The following is a 22,603-nucleotide window of genomic DNA, read 5'->3' as shown; positions in this document are numbered from 1 at the left end:
CCTTGGAGGTTCAATCTGCTGCCTTCTTGACAGCCCATCCCTAATTCTGCTGCTACAACGGCCTCTTGATGAATAGGAGGTGCTGCTGGACACCTTCCACCCGGGAGGAGAAATGGTTGGGGCTTCCCCCTGGGCTCTGCATCTGCCTGGTTGTTCCTGAGCCCAGACAAAAAAGCAATATAATCCAGTGATATAATAATAATAATAATAATAATAATAATAATAATAATAATATCAATACTACTAATTATAATATCCATACACAGCCCATCTGGTGGGTTGCCCCAACTTCTCTGGCTGGCTTCCAACATATATAAAACACTGAACATTTAAAACTTCCCTAAACAGGGCTGCCTTCATACGTCTTCTTAAAGTTGTATAGTTCTTTATCTCTTTGACATCTGATGGGAGGGCTTTCCACAGGGTAGGTGCCACTTCCGAGAAGATGTTCTGCCTGGTTCTCGCAGTGAGGAAACCACCAGAACCACCTCGGAGCTGGACCTCAGTGTCCGGGCTGAATGACGGGGGTGGAGATACTCTTTCAGGTCCATAATGTTGTTGCAGGCATGATGTGCTGTGGTTGGCTCTGAAAAGGAAGGGAAAGCGGATATTTCGCAGAAGAGTGGAGTGGGGGCGGAATCTGCAAGCCAGTGCAATGGTCCTGGGCTCTCAACAATGGGAAATTGTGGCTGTTACGTCTGTACCAGTTTATGGCTGTTTTATTTATGATCGCATGGTGAAGTTAAGTAACTCAGTTTCCATGCTTTGCATGTACATATTTAACAACACCTTTTTTAATGTGTGGTGGTTTTTGGAGCTAGAAAACACTGTATTATGAACTGTTTCTTTGAAACTCATTTTTAAAAATCCTCTTTTCTTTGATCAGACACACTTTCTGATCAGACACACAGGGTAGTGTGTATGTGTGCATGTTGTGGAGGCTGGGCCATTAGGGCAAATAGGAGCCCATCCCCACCCACATTAATCCCCTCCTGCCTGTCTTCTCACTTAGAACCACTGCCTGTTAGCTTCTTCCTCCTTCATTTGTGTTGCAGAGGAGAATGGAGACAAAACTAGAATTAGTTGACTGCGCCTTTGATGGGTTCTAACTACACCTGCCATTGACTCTGTCTCTGCCTTCCTCCTTACCAATCCCAATGGGCACCAGCCACCTTTGTGGGCACATAAGCACTGAAAATGAGTAAGCCATAAATGTTGCTTTTGCATCCTTTTCTGTTCTTCATGCTGGACCTTGTGCATTTTCTCACTGCTTTGCAGAGTGCAATAAATGTACCAAAGAAGGAATGCTCTAGCAAATCTCTTCCTCCTCCTCTTCTTCCACAGCCCTTTTCTAAAGTATGAAAGTCTTGCCATTTATTTATGGGCTCTATAATGTGGCTTTTGTGATACGTCTTCAAGACAGCGCTGTGTTGTCACCATTATGGAACCTTAATTGAATGAGATGTGAGTTAAAAATAGATTATGTAGCAGCAATGATGACTTTGCCTCGAAAGTAATAAAATGGTTGATATGACTGCTCCCCCTGCTGCCTCTCAAAATGAAAAAACAACAACAACAACCAACTTTCAATTTCTTAATAAAGATGAATGTGAGCTTGCTCATTTTTTCTCCCTGTCATTGTAGATTATAAGAGCATGTCAGGGGTTGGGGGGGTGTTGTAGCGCTGTGAACATCGACACTTGGGAAAAGAAGCAAAGGATTCAGCCACTAGGGACCAAATAAGAGTTTTAGTACAAGGTGCAGCCCAGGCAATCTGAACATCTATACCCTTTTTCATTCTCTTCTGGGCAAATCTTGGGGGCAGGAAGATGGGCACATGACAGTGGTGCAATGAAGCCGGAAGTAAAAGTGGGCACAACAATGGAATGCAAATTTTACCCTTTTACAATACAGTGGTACCTTGGGTTAAGTACTTAATTCATTCCGGAGGTCCGTTCTTAACCTGAAACTGTTCTTAACCTGAAGCACCACTTTAGCTAATGGGGCCTCCCACTGCCGCCGTGCCGCTGGAGCACAATTTCTGTTTTCATCCTGAAGCAAAGTTCTTAACCCAAGGTACTATTTCTGGGTTAACGGAGTCTGTAACTTGAAGTGAATGTAACCTGAAGCATATGTAACCCGAGGTACCACTGTAGACTAGTTTCTACATGCACTAGTCTCACAACCTTCTCTTTCCTCCATCAGGGGCTACACCAAAGTTAGCTTAGCTGCCTTGAGTGCATGAACGAAAGGTAGGATGTAGACACTGGGTTTTTCAGTGGATGAGCTGAACCCATACTGTCCCCTATCTTGCCAGAAGAAGCCATAGCACTGCCAATGTGCAACTATATGCATCATGTTGTTATCAAATATGGAACCAGGTCCTTACTGAGTACAAGACCAACAATATGATGCTGATTTTGGGTACTCCAGTGCAACATTGCATCTATTTCATCAGGTAACTGTGTTCTGGTTAGATGGGTTGGGCATCCTATCTCCTCCAAAAACCAACCAGCAGACATGCCTTAAGTTTCCCAACTCAGATGAGCTGTCCTTACAATGGAAAGCTGATAACAGATGGCCCATTAAGGGTGAGATCAAATTATAGGATACAATTTTCTAGCGTGACATCCGGAGATTGCTTAGGGAATAAAGTTCTTTTCCCCACAACCAGGGAGCCTGTTTGTCAAGGCAGCTGTTCAGAGACCACTTCTTGTAAAGCAGACAATTAGCCAGGTGGTCAAATGACCATTAGCTGCCTGTATGTCATGTCGGGTTAGAGCATTGCCTTCTGTGGAAGAGCAAGCAGAGGAAATGGTTCTCTGCCAGAGATTCTGGCTTTCATCCCAGGTGCTCCTATGACCCCCATTGTCATAATATTTGATTACCTCACAAGTATTAGTTTAACACTAAGGAAAGAGTCAAATCAAGACTTCAGGATGCAAAGAAATTGACACTGGATATCAGCCAAAAGTGAAGTTTGAGGTGAAGTTATGTCAGACATGAGCCTTAGGCAGCCATAAGCACAAGCTAGCAGTCAGGAGTCAGTCAATAAGTTAGAAGCCAGATGTTTAAAGACATTTTGTTTCCTAGGCCAAATCTCAGGGCTGTATCCAACATTCTCTGTCTGTTAGTGCAAGGGCTCTTCCAATAGTCGATGGGTGAGTTTTGATGTTGCACAAGAGAGGAATCTGTCACAATTGCTCAAGGAGAAGCTCATTGTGCAATCTATTGTGCAACGAGGTTATGAGGAACCTGCCCATGTATTCTCTTGCACAGAAACACTCCACTGATGCAAAACATTTTGCCAGCAGAACACAGCTAAGTGACTTTAACTTAGTAATCTACTGGATACACTCTTCTCCCTGCCTTGTTTCAGATAGCATGGCAAATGGCCAGGCAGGAGCAACATCTGGGGGGGGGGGGAGAGGGCAGAGGACCCCCCAAAAAAATTTCAAGGAGGGAGCCGGGGCTCCTCAACATTCCACAGTGACCATGCAGCTCCAAAAATGACCTCCCCAAACTGAATGGGCGATAAAATGGCAAATGCAATTAAATGTAAGCAAGTGTAAAGTGAGGTATGCCAGGGCAAAAGGGGAAAATAAGATTTCATGTGTATGCTCACAGGGTCTGAACTGGCGGTGACTGACCAGGAGCCAGACTTTGGAATCATAGTGGGTAGCTCAATCAGATGCTGATCCAGCATGAGGCAGCTGTGAGGCAGACAGATTCCATGCTAGGGGTCATTAAGAATGGAACTGAAGATAAAACCACCAATATCATAATGTTGCTGCGCAGCTCTATGGTGCAATCACATTAGGAGTCCTGGGTACAGTTCTAGTTGCCTCAACTCAAAAAGGCCATTGCAGGGTTGGAAAAGGTTCAGGAAAGTACAACAGACGTGATCAATGGGATGCAGCAACTTGCCAAGAGGAACGGTTGTGGCATTTGGGACTTCCCCCACCCCTTCCATAATCTTTATTGGTTTAGAGTAAAAACATAGATACATAACAACGTTTAGTACAGAAACAGAAAAAGGAAAGAGAAGAAGGAAAAAGAAGAAAGAGATATAAGGCATTACACAGTTCTCCTATGTAAATACAATAACATGTTAACACTTACATTCATACAAATACAAACTCACAAAAAGAACAGAAAAGGTTTCTAGAAATAAACTAAAAAGGACTTCCAGATACTTCCATTTACTATATCTGTCCTTTCCTTTGTACCGCACAATCTCGCGCTGTGGGTTAAACCACAGAGCCTAGCACTTGCCGATCAGAAGGTCGGCGTTTCGAATCCCCGCGACGGGGTGAGCTCCCGTTGCTCGGTCCCTGCTCCTACCAACCTAGCAGTTCAAAAGCACATCAAAGTGCAAGTAGATAAATAGGTACCACTCCAGCGGGAAGGTAAACGGCGTTTCCGTGCGCTGCTCTGGTTCGCCAGCAGCGGCTTAGTCATGCTGGCCACATGACCCAGAAGCTGTACACCGGCTCCCTCGGCCAATAAAGCGAGATGAGCGCCGCAACCCCAGAGTTGGCCATGACTGGACCTAATGGTCAGGGGTCCCTTTACCCTTTACCTTTATCTTCATAGGTCCACACAGAATGTCATTTACACTTTTTATTTTACAAAAATCACTCTAATTCTGCCAAAGAGATTCTTGTTTATACAATAGTTTTTTAAATATTCTTTAAACATTCCCCATTACTTATAGACTCTCTGTTTTGGAGGACTTCTTACTCTCCCTGTCATCTTTGCCAGCGGGAGGTATTCAACCATTAGGGCTCACCACTCTGCTATTGTAGGTATTGTTTCGTTCTTGCATTTGGGACTTTTTATCCCCCCCCCAAAAAAAAAATAATTACTGGTTTTCTCTTATAACACACAAACAAAAATGTTATTCTAAAGCAGCAATGCTGCAGCAAGCAAAGGCACTAGCAGCTCAGTCAGCTGCTTGTGGCTGCAAAGCCAGACAGGATGTTTGTGACTGTTGCCATGGAAACAAAAGGGCAGTCCATTCTCCTTATTGAGCACAGGATGTGAGCTCAGTGTGTGTGTCATATGACCTGTACAGGATGTACATGGGTGGAGTTTGGAGTTTCTCTCTGTTTGTTGAAGAGAGCAGACATGTTTTCTCTGTACTGAAGTGAAAGACAGGAATAAAAGCAATGTAGATACATTTCTGTCTGTGTCTGATTCCCCTCCCTGGGGATATGCTGGAGAGCAGGGAGGAAGGGAAGCAGTTGGTGTGTTTTTCTCACAGCCTGAGGAAAATCGCCGGAACGGACCTCGTGTGTTTTTCCTGCCGGGAGTCGCCGGAGGGAGGTCGAAAGAATTCAGCCGGTGCCTGGAGAGATAGGCACATACCTCTGACCGGAGCCTGAATTCTGACATTGGTAGCAGAGGACGGTTGCTACGATCCATGGGAGTCTGCATCAAGGAGTAGCAGAGCTACGGTATTCATCCCTCTCCATGGAGGCCTGAGATGGAGATGGAGGCTGATTCTCTGCAGCCAGAAGCTGACCAGAGGAAGCTGAAAGCCAAGCTACGGAGCCCAGGTATGAGATTTTCGGGCTTAAGAGTGTGAATGCAGATGGATTAATTCTCTGCTTCAAGGGAGCAACGTTTGGGAAAAACAGCTCCGAGAGAGAAGAGTCTGCATTCCAAACATTCCTGTGGTTTTTCCTGTCCAAGGAAAGGAATGTGGTTGCTTAGCAACGCAGGCCAGTTTCAAGATAAGGGCTGGAAGTCAGGCTGTGCCCAGAGAGGCTAAAACAGCTCGTGTTTAGACTAGGCCCTTACAAAGGAACTGTTGAAAGGGGACTTTCCAAGCGGCCAGTGTTAGAGCTGCCAGGTGCACAGAGTGTAAACAAGCCAGCTATTGGATTTTAGAGGCTTGTGTTTGAGAGTCAATGCAAGGACTCAAAATGGATGTCAAGAAGGGAAGCCTGCCTTCTCCACCCCTCTTGACCAGTGACAATTATGCATCTTGGTCTATTAAGATGAAGGCCTTGCTGCAGAATCAGAGACTGTTTGGGGTGATTGAGAACCCCATCCCTGCAGCACCAACGCGTCCTTGGGAGTCACAGGATGTGAAGGCCAGAACCGCTATAATTCTGTGCGTGTCAGATTCTCAGCTTATTCATATACAAGATTTACAGCACGCGAAAGATGTTTGGGACACGCTGAGAAGGACACATCAGAGAGATGCAGGTTCTTCAGCGTTGCTGTATTTTGAAAAGCTGACTAACCTGAGGCTTGCGCCTGATGGAGATGTTCAAGCGCACCTGACGGAAATGAAATTTCTGCGTCAGCAGATGGTGGAACGCAATTTCCGTCTGCAGGAGAAAGTGTTTTGCTTCATGGTGATCAACAGCCTGAATCGGACTTACAAAACGGTTGCCAGTCAGCTGGGGTCTCTCCCAGCAGCTGATCTAACGTCGGACAGGGTCTTTGCCGTGGTTCTTTGTGAACATGACAGACTTGCCGCCCTGGAGGTCAAGGACAGGGGGAGGGAAGAACGGAGTTCTAACACCCCCACTGCTGTTGCTACTGGAGAAAATGCTGTAGCTTTGAACGTTGTCCGATGCCACAATTGTGGACAGACTGGGCATCTTCAGTGGTACTGCAGGAAGCCACGTCAGAACAAAGGAGCCAAGGGAAGCTCCACGAAGTCTGAGGCGTCAGGCAGAAGTCATGCCAAGTCACAGGCGAAGCCTGCAAAGGCTTTGATGTCCCTAAAAGCCACACCACAAGTGGGGAATTCCTTCGTTTTAGACACGGGAGCGACGGTTCACATGACCCATCGTAGGGATTTGTTTTCGTCGTTTAAGAAGCAAAGCTTCGTTGTACAACAAGCCAACGGTCAAGAGCTGGAAGCCACCGGAATTGGGACTGTGTATCTTAAAAGTCTGAACTTGACTATAAATGATGTTTATTTGGTTCCAGAGTTGAAGTACAATCTGCTCAGCGTTTCGCAGATTGCCAAGAAGGGACTAAAACTGTCCTATGATGATCAACACTGCGAGATCTACAAAGATGGAGAGTTGTATCTTTCTGCCAAAGAGAAAGATGGACTGTATTTGTTGACTTTTGATCAAAGTGATTACATGGAATGTAATTCTTGTGATTCTAACATGATTTCTTTTGCAGGTGTAGCCAAGAAGAACGCCAAGCAGGTCACCTCAAGGGTCGACAGGGCATTTCAGCGGGTGTATGCTGATGTGATTGGTCCTTTAGCACCATCTAAAGGCAATGCAAAGTATTACCTAATATGTGTTGATTCTTTTACAGGTTTTGTCTGGATTTATCTTTTGGAGAGACCGAAAGAAGCCTTAGAAAGGTTTAAAGAGTTTTGTGACAAGGTTAAAAATATGCATGATGCTGACATAGATTGTCTTTGCACAGATGAGAAGCCAATTTTTCTCTTACAGGATTTCCAGAGGTTCCTGAAGAAGAAAGGGATAAGACACAAAATTGCTAGTTCCGAAGAAGCTTGGAACAGATGTGTCTGTGTTAGGGTGAACAAAGAATTGCAAAAGGGAATGGAAGCGCAATTGCTTAGTTCACATCTGCCACATGAGTACTGGGCTGAGTCACTAATGTCATTTTGTTACACGTGGTTGAGAAAGGTTTCAAAAGAATTGGGAAGTTCTCCTTTTGAGAAACTGTTCCACAGAAAACCTTCTGTTGCCCATTTCAAGGTTTTTGGGTCTCATGTGAGGACAGAAGCTCCGGGTGGAGCATTTTTGTGGGTTATGAAAAGGGTCTCTACAGAGTAATTTTGTCTGAATCTGGTAAGGTGATTCTCACAAAGTTTCTAGAGAGTGCTCCTGAACAGGAGAGAGTGATTGTTCACACATTTCCCACAGGAGATGATGATGATTCTGATGATGATGATGATGAGTTTGATCTTATTGAGTTCAGTAGTACTGATGATGACAGCGATAGCTCAGACAGCTCAGTTGTCACAGTCATTGAGAAGAAATCTCACACAATGACTAGACCCTCAGAAGAGGAGGATGAACCACTGATTAAGCTTAGTACTGGTTCTCCAGAGAGTTCAGAGGCTGAACCAGAAAGCAAAGAGGAGCAGCACCTCTTACGTAGGTCTGAGAGAGCAACGAAGGGTGTACCACCCAAGAGGTATTCAAAGGAGTTTGCCAACCAAGCTATTGCATGTGTTGCTGTTGTAAACGACCAAAGTCAAATTGAAGCTGTGTCTGAGTCAGAGACAAAGGCACAACAGAGAGTTGCTAACCAAGGTAATGCAGAAGCACTCATTCCTTGGAAGTCACACAACCAGAGAGGTACATTGGTAAAACCAGTGGCGGGTAGTTCCAAGGGTGGAACTGAAACAACAGGGGAGTGTTATAAGTATAACAACTGTTTGTTTTCTTCTCTGGATGACGCTTTGCTCGCAGCACGCATTGATGCTTTAGGGGGAGTATGTTATTCTAAAGCAGCAATGCTGCAGCAAGCAAAGGCACTAGCAGCTCAGTCAGCTGCTTGTGGCTGCAAAGCCAGACAGGATGTTTGTGACTGTTGCCATGGAAACAAAAGGGCAGTCCATTCTCCTTATTGAGCACAGGATGTGAGCTCAGTGTGTGTGTCATATGACCTGTACAGGATGTACATGGGTGGAGTTTGGAGTTTCTCTCTGTTTGTTGAAGAGAGCAGACATGTTTTCTCTGTACTGAAGTGAAAGACAGGAATAAAAGCAATGTAGATACATTTCTGTCTGTGTCTGATTCCCCTCCCTGGGGATATGCTGGAGAGCAGGGAGGAAGGGAAGCAGTTGGTGTGTTTTTCTCACAGCCTGAGGAAAATCGCCGGAACGGACCTCGTGTGTTTTTCCTGCCGGGAGTCGCCGGAGGGAGGTCGAAAGAATTCAGCCGGTGCCTGGAGAGATAGGCACATACCACTGACCGGCACTGAATTCTAACAAAAAACACAAAAGAAAAACATTACATTTGACACAACATAAAAACTTAACAACAATAAAAACACACAAAATAAAAGAAGAATTTTTTGTTCTTGTTCCCTGGTATATATACATTGCTAAAAGACTTCCTCGACACCCTCCAATCTGGATTTCATCATATCACATATTTAGCAGTTCCCAATTTCATATTTATAACATCAGTATCTTCTTTCATTACAAACTTCTTAACCTTACTTCCAATTGTAATCCATAATTACCTTTGTTATTAATCTTCTTCTATCCCTTAGCCTAATCTTTTACTTCTAGGAATTTCTTAATTATCTTATATTACAATATCTCACTAAATATTCTTTAAATTTCTTCCAGTCTTCTTGTGTTTCCTCCTCTTTCTGGTTGCGGATTCTTCCAGTCAGGTCAGCCAGCTCTGAAACATTTGGGACTTTTTAGTTTATAGGAAAAGGGAGTAAGTGGTGACATGATAGAAGTTTATAAAATTATGCGCTCTATGCAGAAAGTGAACAGGGAAAAGTCCCCCCCCCCCCGTGTCATAGCACTAGACCTCATGAACCTCCTATAAAACAGAATATTGGAAGGGTCAGGTCAGATAAAAGAAAGTTCTTCTTCATGGAACTTGCTTCTACCAGAGGTTGTGATGGCCCCCAACTTGGTTGGCTTTGAAACAGGATTAGACAAATTAAAGGAGGATCAAGCTATCGACAGCCACTAGCTATGATGGTTATGTTCTACCTCCACTGTCATAGGCATTGCACCTCTGAATAACAGTGGCTGAGAATCACAGGTGGGCAGAATGATGCTGTCCAGCTTGCAGGCTACGCAGAGGACACTGTGAGAATGGGATGCTGGCATGATCCAGCAGGCGCTTCTTAGCTCTCAGTAATTGCCGGAAGCGATTTCCTACTCAGCTTTCACTGCAAAGCAATTCTCCCTCGCCACAGGCAAGTAGCTAAGTGGAATTGCACACCCCCAGCTGTCCATGAAGCAGTTGAGGAGAGTCATTTGCCATCACATCTTGGGAGATTCCCTCACCTCTCATTCCCTGAGATTATTTTGAATAAGGAACAAAATCAATCCAGATGAGAAATACCTCTTGAGTCAAATACCTCAGCAAGTGGCTGAAATAACCATCTCTCTCATACAGCTGTCTTTGCAGCTCCAAGGTTAAAGATGGATCTGGAACAATTGATGTCCCACTAACTCAGTTCCCACCACTGTGTTCATTGCATGAATGAGCATAGAGTGATTATATCAATGGTAGTTTTAATGAAAACTTTATTATTTAAGTAAGTGACAAAAATGGCTCAGCAGGAACTGAGATATAAACTTCTGTTCCATGTTGATATCAAAAAAAGGTATATTTTCTTCCCATTTTTGGAAAGTTGCTTTCTTTTCAATGCATCTTTTGTTCTTCTGGACATTACAATCACATTATGACAGCATCTCTCATTTAAAGCATATTTCCCTATAAGGTATTTTTTTATTACGTCCACAGTTTTTCTTGGAAGGCCCACCGCTGTTTACACCATGGGTGGTTATTGCAAAGTAATTGCCCCCATTCAGCCAATTTTCTTCTTCAATAATCTCGTTCATGCCTGGAATTGGGGCAACACTCTCTGTCTTGTCAGCTACAATGCTAACTATGCCACAAACACTGGTAGATTTAATGGGCACAAATGTGACTCATAGAAATTTTGTTTGCTTTTGTTTTTGCCAAGGGATCCTTATAAGTTGTGGCTTAGCTAGCTCTGATGTACTTTGCTAGGCTCAGAAATATGGATTGCAGCAAACATGCCTTGCCTGCCTCTCTGCCCTTAAACTTGGATAAGGAACCTCAGGCCCATGGGACAAATGTGGACTTCTGGAAACTCTCTCCCTCTCCCTCTCTCTCTCTGGCCCTTGCGACTCTCTTCAGCCGACATCAGTTACCTTTACTTCACACTTTCCTGCTTGGAACGTGTCCTTAAACTCTTATCATTGTCCCAGTTGCTGTATACATTCAAAGCAGTATCGTACTGCTTTAAACAAAGAATCCTGGGAAATGTAGTTTGCTATGGATGCTCAGAGTTGTTAGGAGACCCCTGTTCCCCTGGCAGTCCTATAATCCCCAAAGATCCCTGGCAAGAGAAATTTAGTGTTAAAACACTCCAGGAATTGTAGCTCTGCGAGGTGGAATGAGGATGTCCTAACAACTCCCAGCACCCTTAACAAACTACAGCTCCCAGGATTCTTTGTGGGTAGCTGTGCCAGTTTAAAGTGATATGATACTGCTTTCAGTGCATAATGCAGATGGGGCCACAGTGCTACTTGCTTGCATTAGAATAGAGAGGAGTGTTTGAGCGTGTGTATAAACTAAAGGGAGCGGGTGGCGCTGTGGGTTAAACCACAGAGCCTAGGACTTGCCAATCAGAAGGTTGGTGGTTCGAATCCCCATGATGGGGTGAGCTCCCATTATTTGGTCCCAGCTCCTGCCCACCTAGTAGTTCAAAAGCACATCAATGTGCAAGTAGATAAATAAGTACCATTCCAGCGGGAAGGTAAATGGCGTTTCCGTGCGCTGCTCTGGTTTGCCAGAAGCAGCTTAGTCATGCTGGCCACATGACTCAGAAGCTGTACGCCAGCTCCCTCGGCCAGTAAAGCGAGATGAGCGCCGCAACCCCAGAGGCGGCCACAACTGGACGTAATGGTCAGGGGTCCCCTTTACCTTTACCTTTTTTATAAACTAAACACAAGGTAAAAGTTAGGTTCATTGCTCTGCCTATTTTTGCCTCTGGCCCTGCCCACCATTGTCAGAAGGGTAGTTGGCCCTTGCTTGGAAGGCAATGCTGAAAAGTGTTCATCACCCTTGCCTTAAACCTGTACATCAACAGCCCTGGGACAACCACATTTCCAAGTGCTCTTCGTGCCAGATTTGCATTTGTAGCAACATGCTAAGCAGCAGAGAGAGGAGCGAGGAGGGAGATCTGTAGCCCTGCTACTTTGAGGAAAAGTGAGGTGGTGGTAGAATGAGATGAGCAGGTGAGTAACTGGTTGGCCATCGGTGGGACTGGAGAAAGGGTTGGACAATGTGGTCTTCCTAATGACATTGTGGGGTCACGGCAGGATCTGAACGAGGTCCAGAAATCTGGGGCATGGAATTAAATAAGCTATGAATTGGACTGAAAAGCTCACAGTGGAAATAGTAGGGGGGTGGGAATTTTTTGTGTGTACACAGTCAACATCCACCTGTCTTAGAGGGAAGTCCTAGCTACGAGGTAGAACATCTATTTTTCATGCAGAAAGACACAGCTTCCTGTGTACCTGCTGTGTGATCAGGAGGCATTTATGTGCTGCTGGCAGAAACAGAGGTGTTCACAGCAGCACTGTTCATTTGAGGTCCCCCTCCACCATCTGAATATATCCCATAGTTCACTGCAGACAGTGATGATGCTCAGAAAGCAAGACTGATGCCCTTTCCTCCCTGAAGCTGAAAGCACTTGGTCACGTGAGGCAGCCCACTCCCACTACTATTACTACTAGCAGTAGTAACACTACTAGTAGTATGAAGAGGGCTCTTTTTGTAAAGAAGGAGACAGCAGTTTGCCATGGTAATCCCATAGAGTCGAGACCCCAGTGTAATGTGCTCCAAACTCCTGTAATGCAGGAATCACAACTAAACACTATGGAATCATACAAGCAAAAGAGTTGGAAGGAATTGCCATTGTCTGAAACTGTAGGGAGCATCAGCTTATTAGATGTAGACAATGAGGAGCAGATTGTGGAGAAATTCTCTCATTTCATTCTGCAGGTATTTTAGATGACAACTCCCATAATACATAGCCACTGGCTGGAGGTGGTTAGAGTTGTCCTCCAAAATATCTGGAGAGCACCAGGTTGGGGAACATGTGACACTGCCAACAGATAGTTGTTAATGTTGGAACAGAACTCATGGAGTTAGGGGGCAGTGCAAGGAGTCCTGGGCAAAGGCTCATAAATATATCAAGCCAATTCTAAATTGAGTGGAGAGGAATTTGCCCATCACTGCACAGAGCCATAGCTGTCAACTGTCCCTTATTTGGCGGGAAAGTCCCTTATCCCAGCTCTGTGTCCCGCTGCTGTCCCTTATTGATGATGTCCCTTAAATTTTCCAGGTTTCAAAGGAAGCAGCTCCTCTCCCTCCCTCCCTGCCGGCCACGGAGGAGGGAGGCTCCAACTGTGTTGCTTGGCTGCGTTGCTCACCCAATAAGGAGTCTAAGAACGACTGGGGGGTGAAGCTTGCATGCCTTGTGCTGATCAAATTGGTCATGTTGCCTGGGGACTCGCCTTTGCTCAGCGCTTCCCAGTGGAGAGGTGACGGTGGTTTCCCTTGCTGTATCCCCTTTGCCGGGTTGCTGTGCTGTGGGAACCACCACTTGAGGCTTTGTTTGGCTGCTGGCTGGGCTTTCTGTCTTTGGCTCGGAGGGGCTCAGAGGTTGAACATACCTGTGCTTGGAAAATCCCTTATTTTGGCTGCTGATCCCTTATTTTCGAGGCTGGTGGTCCTTATTTTCAAATCTGTAAGTTGACAGCTATGCACAGAGCCCCCTAGAGAGAGCGCTCGACCATACAACCCCATCTGCCTCCAGTCTGAAATGGTACAGCCCAGGGACAGTTTTTAATGACACAATAAACAATTTGATGAAACAAGTCTCCCCTAAAATGGTGTCTCCAGATACTTTGGACTGCAGCTCCAATCCTCATTTGGGCTGATAGGAGCTACAATGCAAAACATCCAGGGAGCACAAGGTTGGGGGATGGTGGTGCAACTGGAACTCAAGAGAAAACCCAGTACTCAGGACTTTATGAAGATAAAAGTGATTTAGCCCAGTGGTGAATCATGGTCTTAGAGGTTTCTATTTAATTGAGACAGACCTTTGCTCCCCAGATGACAGTTCTCCTAGGAAGACCATCCCTCGGTGTCTAATCAAGATCAATTATTAAAACATGTTTAAAATATTCATTTGGCTTGGCAGGTTCAGGGAATGGCAGGACTTTCTGCATCTTTATTTAATGCTCTCCTTTTTTTGTCTCTTTGACATGTATGTCAATTCCCATAAAAAGTACCCTTGGCACTGGCAACGTTGCTTCCATCTCAAAGTTAGCCAATTGGCTGAAATTCAAACTACCTGACTAGAACATGGGCTTGACAATGAACTGAAAGCAAAGTCATACAAAACAAGAAGCTGTGATGACCACCAACTCTGATGGTTGCAAGAGAGGATTAGCCATCTGTAAAGGATTCTTTAGCTGCGATTTCTGCATTGCAGACTAGATGACTCTTGGAGTCCCTTCCAATTCTACAAGTCCTAGTGTCAGCCTCTCCCTGACACTCTAGCTTACTACATGCAAGGATTGTTTTTATTTCATAGATCATTCAAGAGGCTGTCCCCAACACCTGCAATCTGAAGCCTTTTGCAATGTGCATTATGGCATTTTCCACTTCATTGGGCCCATTAATTTCCTACCCAGCATGACAAACATCACCTGTCACCATGAGCTGACACATTCCTAAGATATATCCCTAGATAAAATTAATGGGGTGAAAAATCATTGGGTAATTTTTACTGTGTTAGAAGTAAGATGTGAATTAGCTCAGGAATGCATTTTTGCCTTTGGGATGTTTGAGTGATATTGTGTTATTGTTGTTTAATGTTGGAGGCTTTACTGAAGCATGGTTTGAGGTGCCCCTCCACAGAAGAGACCCTGTTGCTCAAGAGTTGGCTAAGAAAGAGTTGGCTAGTCACATTTTTTTAAGAAGAATTTTGCCCATGGACAGCATGATGGGAATGATGCTTGCAAAATGGGAGGACACACCAGAATCAGGATTGAACTGGGGACAGAGCATGCTGGAGAGAGAGGTTTGGAAGAGAGATCTTTATTCTTTCGTGGCAGAGTTAAGCACAAAGGCAATTGCTCCAAGCACATTAAAACTTGATTAGATTTTACACCTGCCCTCATCCACTTTTAAACAAATGTTCCCTGCAAAAATACTTTGGCTAGAATAAATCACAGACACTTAGGTTTCCAAATAAGTGAAGATTTCATTCACAGACTTTCCAGAAGTTATAGCAAACAAGTCTCCATCTGCTGGCAATACAACAAAGAAGAAAAAGTTTCCAAACAACTTAAAAAGAAAAGTACTTGGTTTCTTTACAAAAAGGATCATGCAATCTTGGGGTTAGCAAATACCTTTTGGAGAGATTCAGTTCATTATTTTTTTATTGCAGTTGGGAGCCATTGGCTACATGGCTCCTTGCATGTTCCAGGAAGCACAAAGAGAAAAGGGGGGCGGGGGTGGAGAAGCAGAGGCTGCTGAGAGCCTGCAAAATCACATCTACTCTGATAATCTGAGCTCAGGTCCTCAGCTTAACCCTTTCGTGCACCGAGGTTTGAGTCAGTAACTATACAGTGGTACCTCAGGTTACAAACACCTCGGGTTACAAACACTTCTGGTTACAGACTCCGCTAACCCGGAAGTAGTACCTCGGGTTAAGAACTTTACCTCAGGATGAAAACAGAAATCTCATGCCAGCAGCATGGCAGTAGTGGGAGACCCCATTAGCTAAAGTAGTACCTCAGGTTAAGAACGGTTTCAGGTTAAGAATGGATCTCCAGAATGAATTAAATTTGTAACCAGAGGTACCAGTGTATATTATAACAGCTCTGATTAATCCTCAAGCAATGCAGGGCACAATTAACTGAACAAGCAGTGACATGGGACAGGGCTTTCTCTGTGTTGTTGTTTAGTCATTTAGTTGTGTCCGCCTCTTTGTGACCCCATGGACCAGAGCATGCCAGGCACTCCTGTCTTCCACTGCCTCCCGCAGTTTGGTCAAACACATGCTAGTAGCTTTGAGAACACTATCCAGCCATCTTGTTCTCTGCTGTCCCCTTCTCCTTGTGCCCTCCATCTTTCCCAACATCAGGGTCTCTTTCAAGGAGTCTTCTCTTCTCATGAGGTGGCCAAAGTATTGGAGTCTCAGCTTCAGGATCTGTCCTTCCAGTGAGCAATCAGGGCTGGTTTCCTTCAGAATGGTTAGGTTTGATCATCTTGCAGTCCATGGGACTCTCAAGAGTCTCCTCCAGCACCAGAATTCCAAAGCATCCATTCTTTGGCGATCAGCCTTCTTTATGGTCCAGCTCTCACTTCCGTACATCACTACAGTGGTGCCTGGCAAGACGAAATTAATCCGTTCCGTGAGGCTCTTCGTATAGCGGTTTTTTCGTCTTGCAAAGCAAGCCCATTGACAGCTTAGCGGATTAGCGCTATTAGCGGTTTAGCGGCTTTTAGCGGATCAGCTGATAAGCGGCTTAGGGCTTAGGAAAAAGGAAAAAAAACCCCGCAGGAACTCGCAAGACATTTTTGTCTTGCGAAGCAAGCCCATAGGGAAATTTGTTTTGCGAAGCGCCTCCAAAACGGAAAACCCTTTCGTCTAGCGGGTTTTCCGTCTTGCGAGGCATTCGTCTTGCAGGGCACCACTGTACTGGGAAAACCACAGCTTTAAATATACGGACCTTTGTTGGCAAGGTGATGTCTCTGCTTTTTAAGATGCTGGCTTTCTCTGTAGTAGCACCTTATTTATGGTATTCCCTCCCCTTGGAGATGAATGAAGCACCTTCATTAATTGATGGTTTCCTCCAGGTCTTTAATGAAAATTAAGTTGCTTGGGGTTGGTTGAAACTGAAATGTTAAATTTGCTGCTGAAACGCAAATTAACAATAAATAATAAAGAAGAATATCCATAAATGATTGGGGAAGGGAATAATTCCACAATGTTTTACCTAGTTCTTAATAATATATATGGATGAATGTTTTCCTGTGTCCTATAGCACACATGCAAAAGAAACTTATAAATAAATTACTAGGTTTTCTATCTTTCCTTTGTTGTTGTTGTTGTTTAGTCGTTTAGTCGTGTCCGACTCTTCATGACCCCATGGACCAGAGAACGCCAGGCACTCCTGTCCTCCACTGCCCCCCGCAGCTTGGTCAGACTCATGCTGGTAACCTCGAAAACACTATCCAACCATCTCATCCTCTGTCGCCCCCTTCTCCTTGTGCCCTCCATCTTTCCCAACATCAGGGTCTTCTCCAGGGAGTCTTCTCTTCTCATGAGGTGGCCAAAGTACTGGAGCCTCAGCTTCACAATCTGTCCTTCCAGTGAGCACTCAGGGCTGATTTCCTTCAGAATGGAGAGGTTTGATCTTCTTGCAGTCCATGGGACTCTCAAGAGTCTCCTCCAGCACCATAATTCAAAAACATCAATTCTTCGGCGATCAGCCTTCTTTATGGTCCAGCTCTCACTTCCATACATCACTACTGGGAAAACCATAGCTTTAACTATACGGACCTTTGTTGGCAAGGTGATGTCTCTACTTCTCAAGATGCTGTCTAGGCCTGTCATTGCCCTTCTCCCAAGAAGCAGGCGTCTTTTAATTTCGTGGCTGCTGTCACCATCTGCAGTGATCATGGAGCCCAAGAAAGTAAAATCTCTCACTGCCTCCATTTCTTCCCCTTCTATTTGCCAGGAGGTGATGGGACCAGTAGCCATGATCTTCGTTTTTTGATGTTGAGCTTCAGACCATATTTTGCACTCTCCTCTTTCACCCTCAATAAAAGGTTCTTTAATTCCTCCTCACTTTCTGCCATCAAGGTTGTGTCATCTGCATATCTGAGGTTGTTGATATTTCTTCTGGCAATCTTAATTCCGGCTAGGGATTCATCCAGCCCAGCCTTTCGCATGATGAATTCTGCATATAAGTTAAATAAGCAGGGAGACAAAATGCAGCCTTGTCGTACTCCTTTCCCAATTTTGAACCAGTCAGTTGTTCCATATCCAGTTCTAACTGTAGCTTCTTGTCCCACATAGAGATTTCTCAGGAGACAGATGAGGTGATCAGGCACTCCCATTTCTTTAAGAACTTGCCATAGTTTGCCATGGTCGACACAGTCAAAGGCTTTTGCATACTCAATGAAGCAGAAGTAAATGTCTTTCTGGAACTCTCTAGCTTTCTCCATAATCCAGCGCATGTTTGCAATTTGGTCTCTGGTTCCTCTGCCTCTTCTAAATCCAGCTTGCACTTCTGGTAGTTCTCGGTCCACATACTGCTTGAGCCTTCCTTGTAGAATTTTAAGCATAACCTTGCTAGCGTGAGAAATTAGTGCAATTGTGTGATAGTTGGAGCATTCTTTGGCACTGCCCTTCTTTGGGATTGGGATGTAGACTGATCTTCTCCAATCTTCTGGCCACTGCTGAGTTTTCCAAACTTGCTGGCATATTGAGTGTAGCACCTTAACAGCATCATCTTTTAAAATTTTAAATAGTTCAGCTGGAATACCATCACTTCCACTGGCTTTGTTATTTGCAGTGCTTTCTAAGGCCCATTTGACTTCACTCTCCAGGATGTCTGGCTCAAGGTCAGCAACCACACTACCTGGGGTATATGAGACATCCGTTTCTTTCTGGTATAATTCCTCTGTGTATTCTTGCCACCTCTTCTTGATGTCTTCTGCTTCTGTTAGGTCCTTTCCACTTTTGTCCTTTATTATGGAAATCTTTGTACGAAATTTTCCTTTCATATCTCCAATTTTCTTGAACAGATCTCTGGTTCTTCCCATTCTATTGCTTTCCTCTATTTCTTTGCATTGCTTGTTTAAGAAGGTCTTCTTGTCTCTCCTTGCTATTCTTTGGAAATCTGTATTCAATTTCCTGTATGTTTCACGATCTCCCTTGCATTTTGCTTGCCTTCTCTCCCCCGCTATTTGTAAGGCCTCATTGGACAGCCACTTTGCTTTCTTGCATTTCCTTTTCATTGGGATGGTTTTCGTTGCTGCCTCCTGTATAATGTTATGAGCCTCCATCCATAGTTCTTCAGGCACTCTGTCCACCAAATCTAAATCCTTAAACCTGTTCCTCACTTCCACTGTGTATTCATAAGGGATTTGACTTAGATTGTATCTTACCGGCCCAGTGGTTTTTCCTACTTTCTTCAGTTTAAGCTTGAATTTTGCTATAAGAAGCTGATGATCTGAGCCACAGTCAGCTCCAGGTCTTGTTTTTGCTGACTGTATAGAGCTTCTCCATCTTTGGCTGCAGAGAATATAATCAATCTGATTTTGATGCTGCCCATCTGGTGATGTCCATGTGTAGAGTCGTCTCTTGTGTTGTTGGAAAAGCGTGTTTGTGATGACCAGCTTGTTCTCTTGACAGAACTCTATTAGCCTTTGCCCTGCTTCGTTTTGATCTCCAAGGCCAAACTTGCCAGTTGTTCCTTTTATCTCTTGACTCCCTACTTTAGCATTCCAATCCCCTATAATGAGAAGAACATCCTTCTTTGGTGTCACTTCTATAAGGTGTTGTAAGTCTTCATAGAATTGGTCAATTTCAGTTTCTTCAGCACCAGTAGTTGGTGCATAAACTTGGATTACTGTGATGTTAAAAGGTCTGCCTTGGATTCGTATCGAGATCATTCTATCATTTTTGAGATTGCATCCCAGTACAGCTTTTGCCACTCTTTTGTTGACTATGAGGGCCACTCCATTTCTTTTACGGGTTTCTTGCCCACAGTAGTAGATATGATGGTCATCCGAACTGAATTCACCCATTCCCGTCCATTTTAGTTCACTGATGCCCAGGATGTCAATATTTATTCTTGCCATCTCATTTTTGACCACCTCCAACTTACCCATGTTCATGGTTCTTACATTCCAGGTTCCTATGCAATATTTTTCTTTACAGCATTGGACTTTCCTTTCGCTTCCAGGCATATCCGTAACTGAGCGTCCTTTCGGCTTTGGCCCAGCCACTTCATCAGCTCTGGATCTACTTGTACTTGCCCTCCGCTCTTCCCCAGTAGCATGTTGGACGCCTTCCGACCTGAGGGGCTCATCTTCCAGCGTCATAACTTTTATATGCCTGTTGTCTTTGTCCATGGAGTTTTCTTGGCAGGGATACTGGAGTGGCTTGCCGGTTCCTCCTCCAGGTGGATCACGTTTGGTCAAAACTCTCCACTATGACCTGTTCATCTTGGGTGCCCTGCTCGGCATAGTTCATAGCTTCTCTGAGTTCTTCAAGCCCCTTCGCCACGGCAAGGCAGTGATCCATGAAGGGATCTTTCCTTACCCTCACTATATTAATTAGTTTAACCATATGAGTTATTCTCCAACCTTAAGAATCCAATCTAATATGGGGCTTCATGATCCCCCCCAATTACCATTATATAAGCAGCTGTTAATAAATGGATCATGATTTCTTTTCTTTTTTATTACTTTTTATTGGGGGGTTTTCTGTTACAAAGCAAACAGATAACATTGTCTGTTATGTCTAGGTCTTTCAAAAATAACTGGATAACTAAGAGGATGACTAATATGCCTTATTCTGTTGTAATGTCAATTTCATTTATTGCAGCAGTCCAAAATGCCATTATTTGGGGAAATATAGTTGTGTTGAATCATATGGCTCTATTGAAGCTTTATGATTAGTTTTATTATTTTTGAATTGTGGATATTTTAAATAGCGTGGGATCCTGACAGATGAAGGATGAAGAATGAGTGAATGAACGAATGTATATAAAAAGAGACACTGAGAAGTGCAATAGCCTGAAGGAGTCATCCCTGGGCTTGGACAAACCTCATAATGGGAAGCCCTGAAATCAAGAGCGAGTGGAAAAGACCCACATTGATCCATTTCAATATCTTGTTCCACCCTCAGGGGGAACTTGGAGATGGAAAATAAAGACTATTCCACAGTGTACAAGACAGTATAGGTGAGAGCGTCTGGGCAAACTGTAAGGAAGGGCATAGTCATGGCAGGCAGAAGGTCCCAGGTTCAAATCCCTGGCAGGGCTGAGATAATAATAATAATAATAATAATAATAATAATAATAATAATAATAATTTATTTATACCCCGCCCATGTGGCTGGGTTTCCCCAGCCCCTCTGGGCAGCTTCCAACAGAATATTACAATACAATAACCTATTAAACATTAAAAGCTTCCCTAAACAGGGCTGCCTTCAGATGTCTTCTAAAAGTCTGGTCGTTGTTTTTCTCTTTGACATCTGGTGGGAGGGCGTTCCACAGGGCGGGTGCCACCACTGAGAAGGCCCTCTGCCTGGTTCCCTGTAACTTGGCTTCTCACAGCAAGGGAACTGCCAGAAGGCCTTCAGCGTTGGACCTCAGTGTCTGGGCTGAATGATGGGGGTGGAGATGCCATTTAAGGCTTCAAAGGTCAGCACCAAGACTTTGAATTGAGCTTGGGAACATACCGGGAGCCAGTGAGAAAGAGTCATATCCTGAAACCCTGGAAAGCTTCTGCCACTGAGTGTAGAAAATGACCGCTCTCCACATCAAATGGAGGGCGCCTTTGCGTGTCTGCACGCTCCTGGACCTCCTGCCAAAGTTGCGAACCTTGAGGTTCCCGCCAAACCACAGTTCAAATAACCAATCGCGACTGGGGAGGTGGAACCAGGCGAGCGGACCACAGGAAATGAACGCTGGTTGGACGACATCAGACATGGCCTCATGGAATGGTTGTTGGACTGTTAACAGTTTTTTCAGATGTAGGTGGTCTTGCGGTCTCGAGTGGCGGTTTAAGGCCTTGGGCGGAATCCTTTAGTCTATCTTCCCTAAATGGGGGGAGGGGCGTGATGCGGTGACACATGCCCCCCTCCCCCGTGGCGCCAATCCCAGGGTTTGCCTTTAAAGGGGTTGTGTTGAAGGGAGTCACTGGCCATACTCTGAAAGGTTGTCAATGCACTCCCCTGTGTTGCTGTGATGGCCTGGGATTCGGACTCGGAGGCTGAACCTGAGGAATCCCAGCCTGCACAGGAGTCCCCGCCTCCAGAACCAGCTGAGCCGGGGCTGGGGCTTGAGCCTGAAGGGTCCTCACCTGTGCTGGATCCTCAGGTGCAGGCACCAGCTGAGTCTGCTCTGGCTCCTGAGGTGATGGAGGACCCATTGCCTGCAGGTGCTCCACTCTCAGCCCCGTCAGGGGAAGCTGAGGTTGCCTCTGGGTCCGGTAACCCTCCAGCCTCTCCTGAGTTGCAGAGGCTCAGGGCAGAGAGGTGGAGGGAACTAAGTTCCCACAGGAGGAGTGCTCGCCTCCAGGCCAGGAGAGGCGAGTCACCTGTGGACCGGGGCCGCCCTATGCCTCGGGGCAGATAAAAGCCAGCCAGCCCAGTCCCAGGTTGCGGAAGCAACATTGTTGGTAGCCTGTTCCTGCCTGCACCCTGTCCTGCTCTTCTGCCAGAGTTCCTGACCTCACCTGACTCCCTGCCTTGGACCCAGCTTCAGCTTTGACAGATAGCCTCCATACCGCACCCTCAACCTCAGACTGGACTCGGACCTCGCTGCACGGTTGACCCTCGGGACCAGCACAGTTGCAGAGAAATGGGGGAGGGGCTCTCTGCTTAGACATACATCTTCCAGAGCCAGCCCAATCCCTAGAACGATTGGTCAACCCTGATGTGCCCCAGATCCCCGGCCGGGGACTGGGAGGAATAAACGCCCAATGCCTAAGCCAAGGTCTTCCTACATCTGAAAGTTTAATAAAGTTGTGGCCAATTTTAATCCTATAATATGTTGTTAGATGTCATTATTCCACCCAGGTGTTGCCTGGGGTTGGGG

Source organism: Podarcis cretensis (genome assembly GCF_951804945.1).
Source record: "Podarcis cretensis genome assembly, chromosome: 16".
Classification (NCBI taxonomy): domain Eukaryota; kingdom Metazoa; phylum Chordata; class Lepidosauria; order Squamata; family Lacertidae; genus Podarcis; species Podarcis cretensis.
This window is presented reverse-complemented; position numbering follows the sequence as displayed.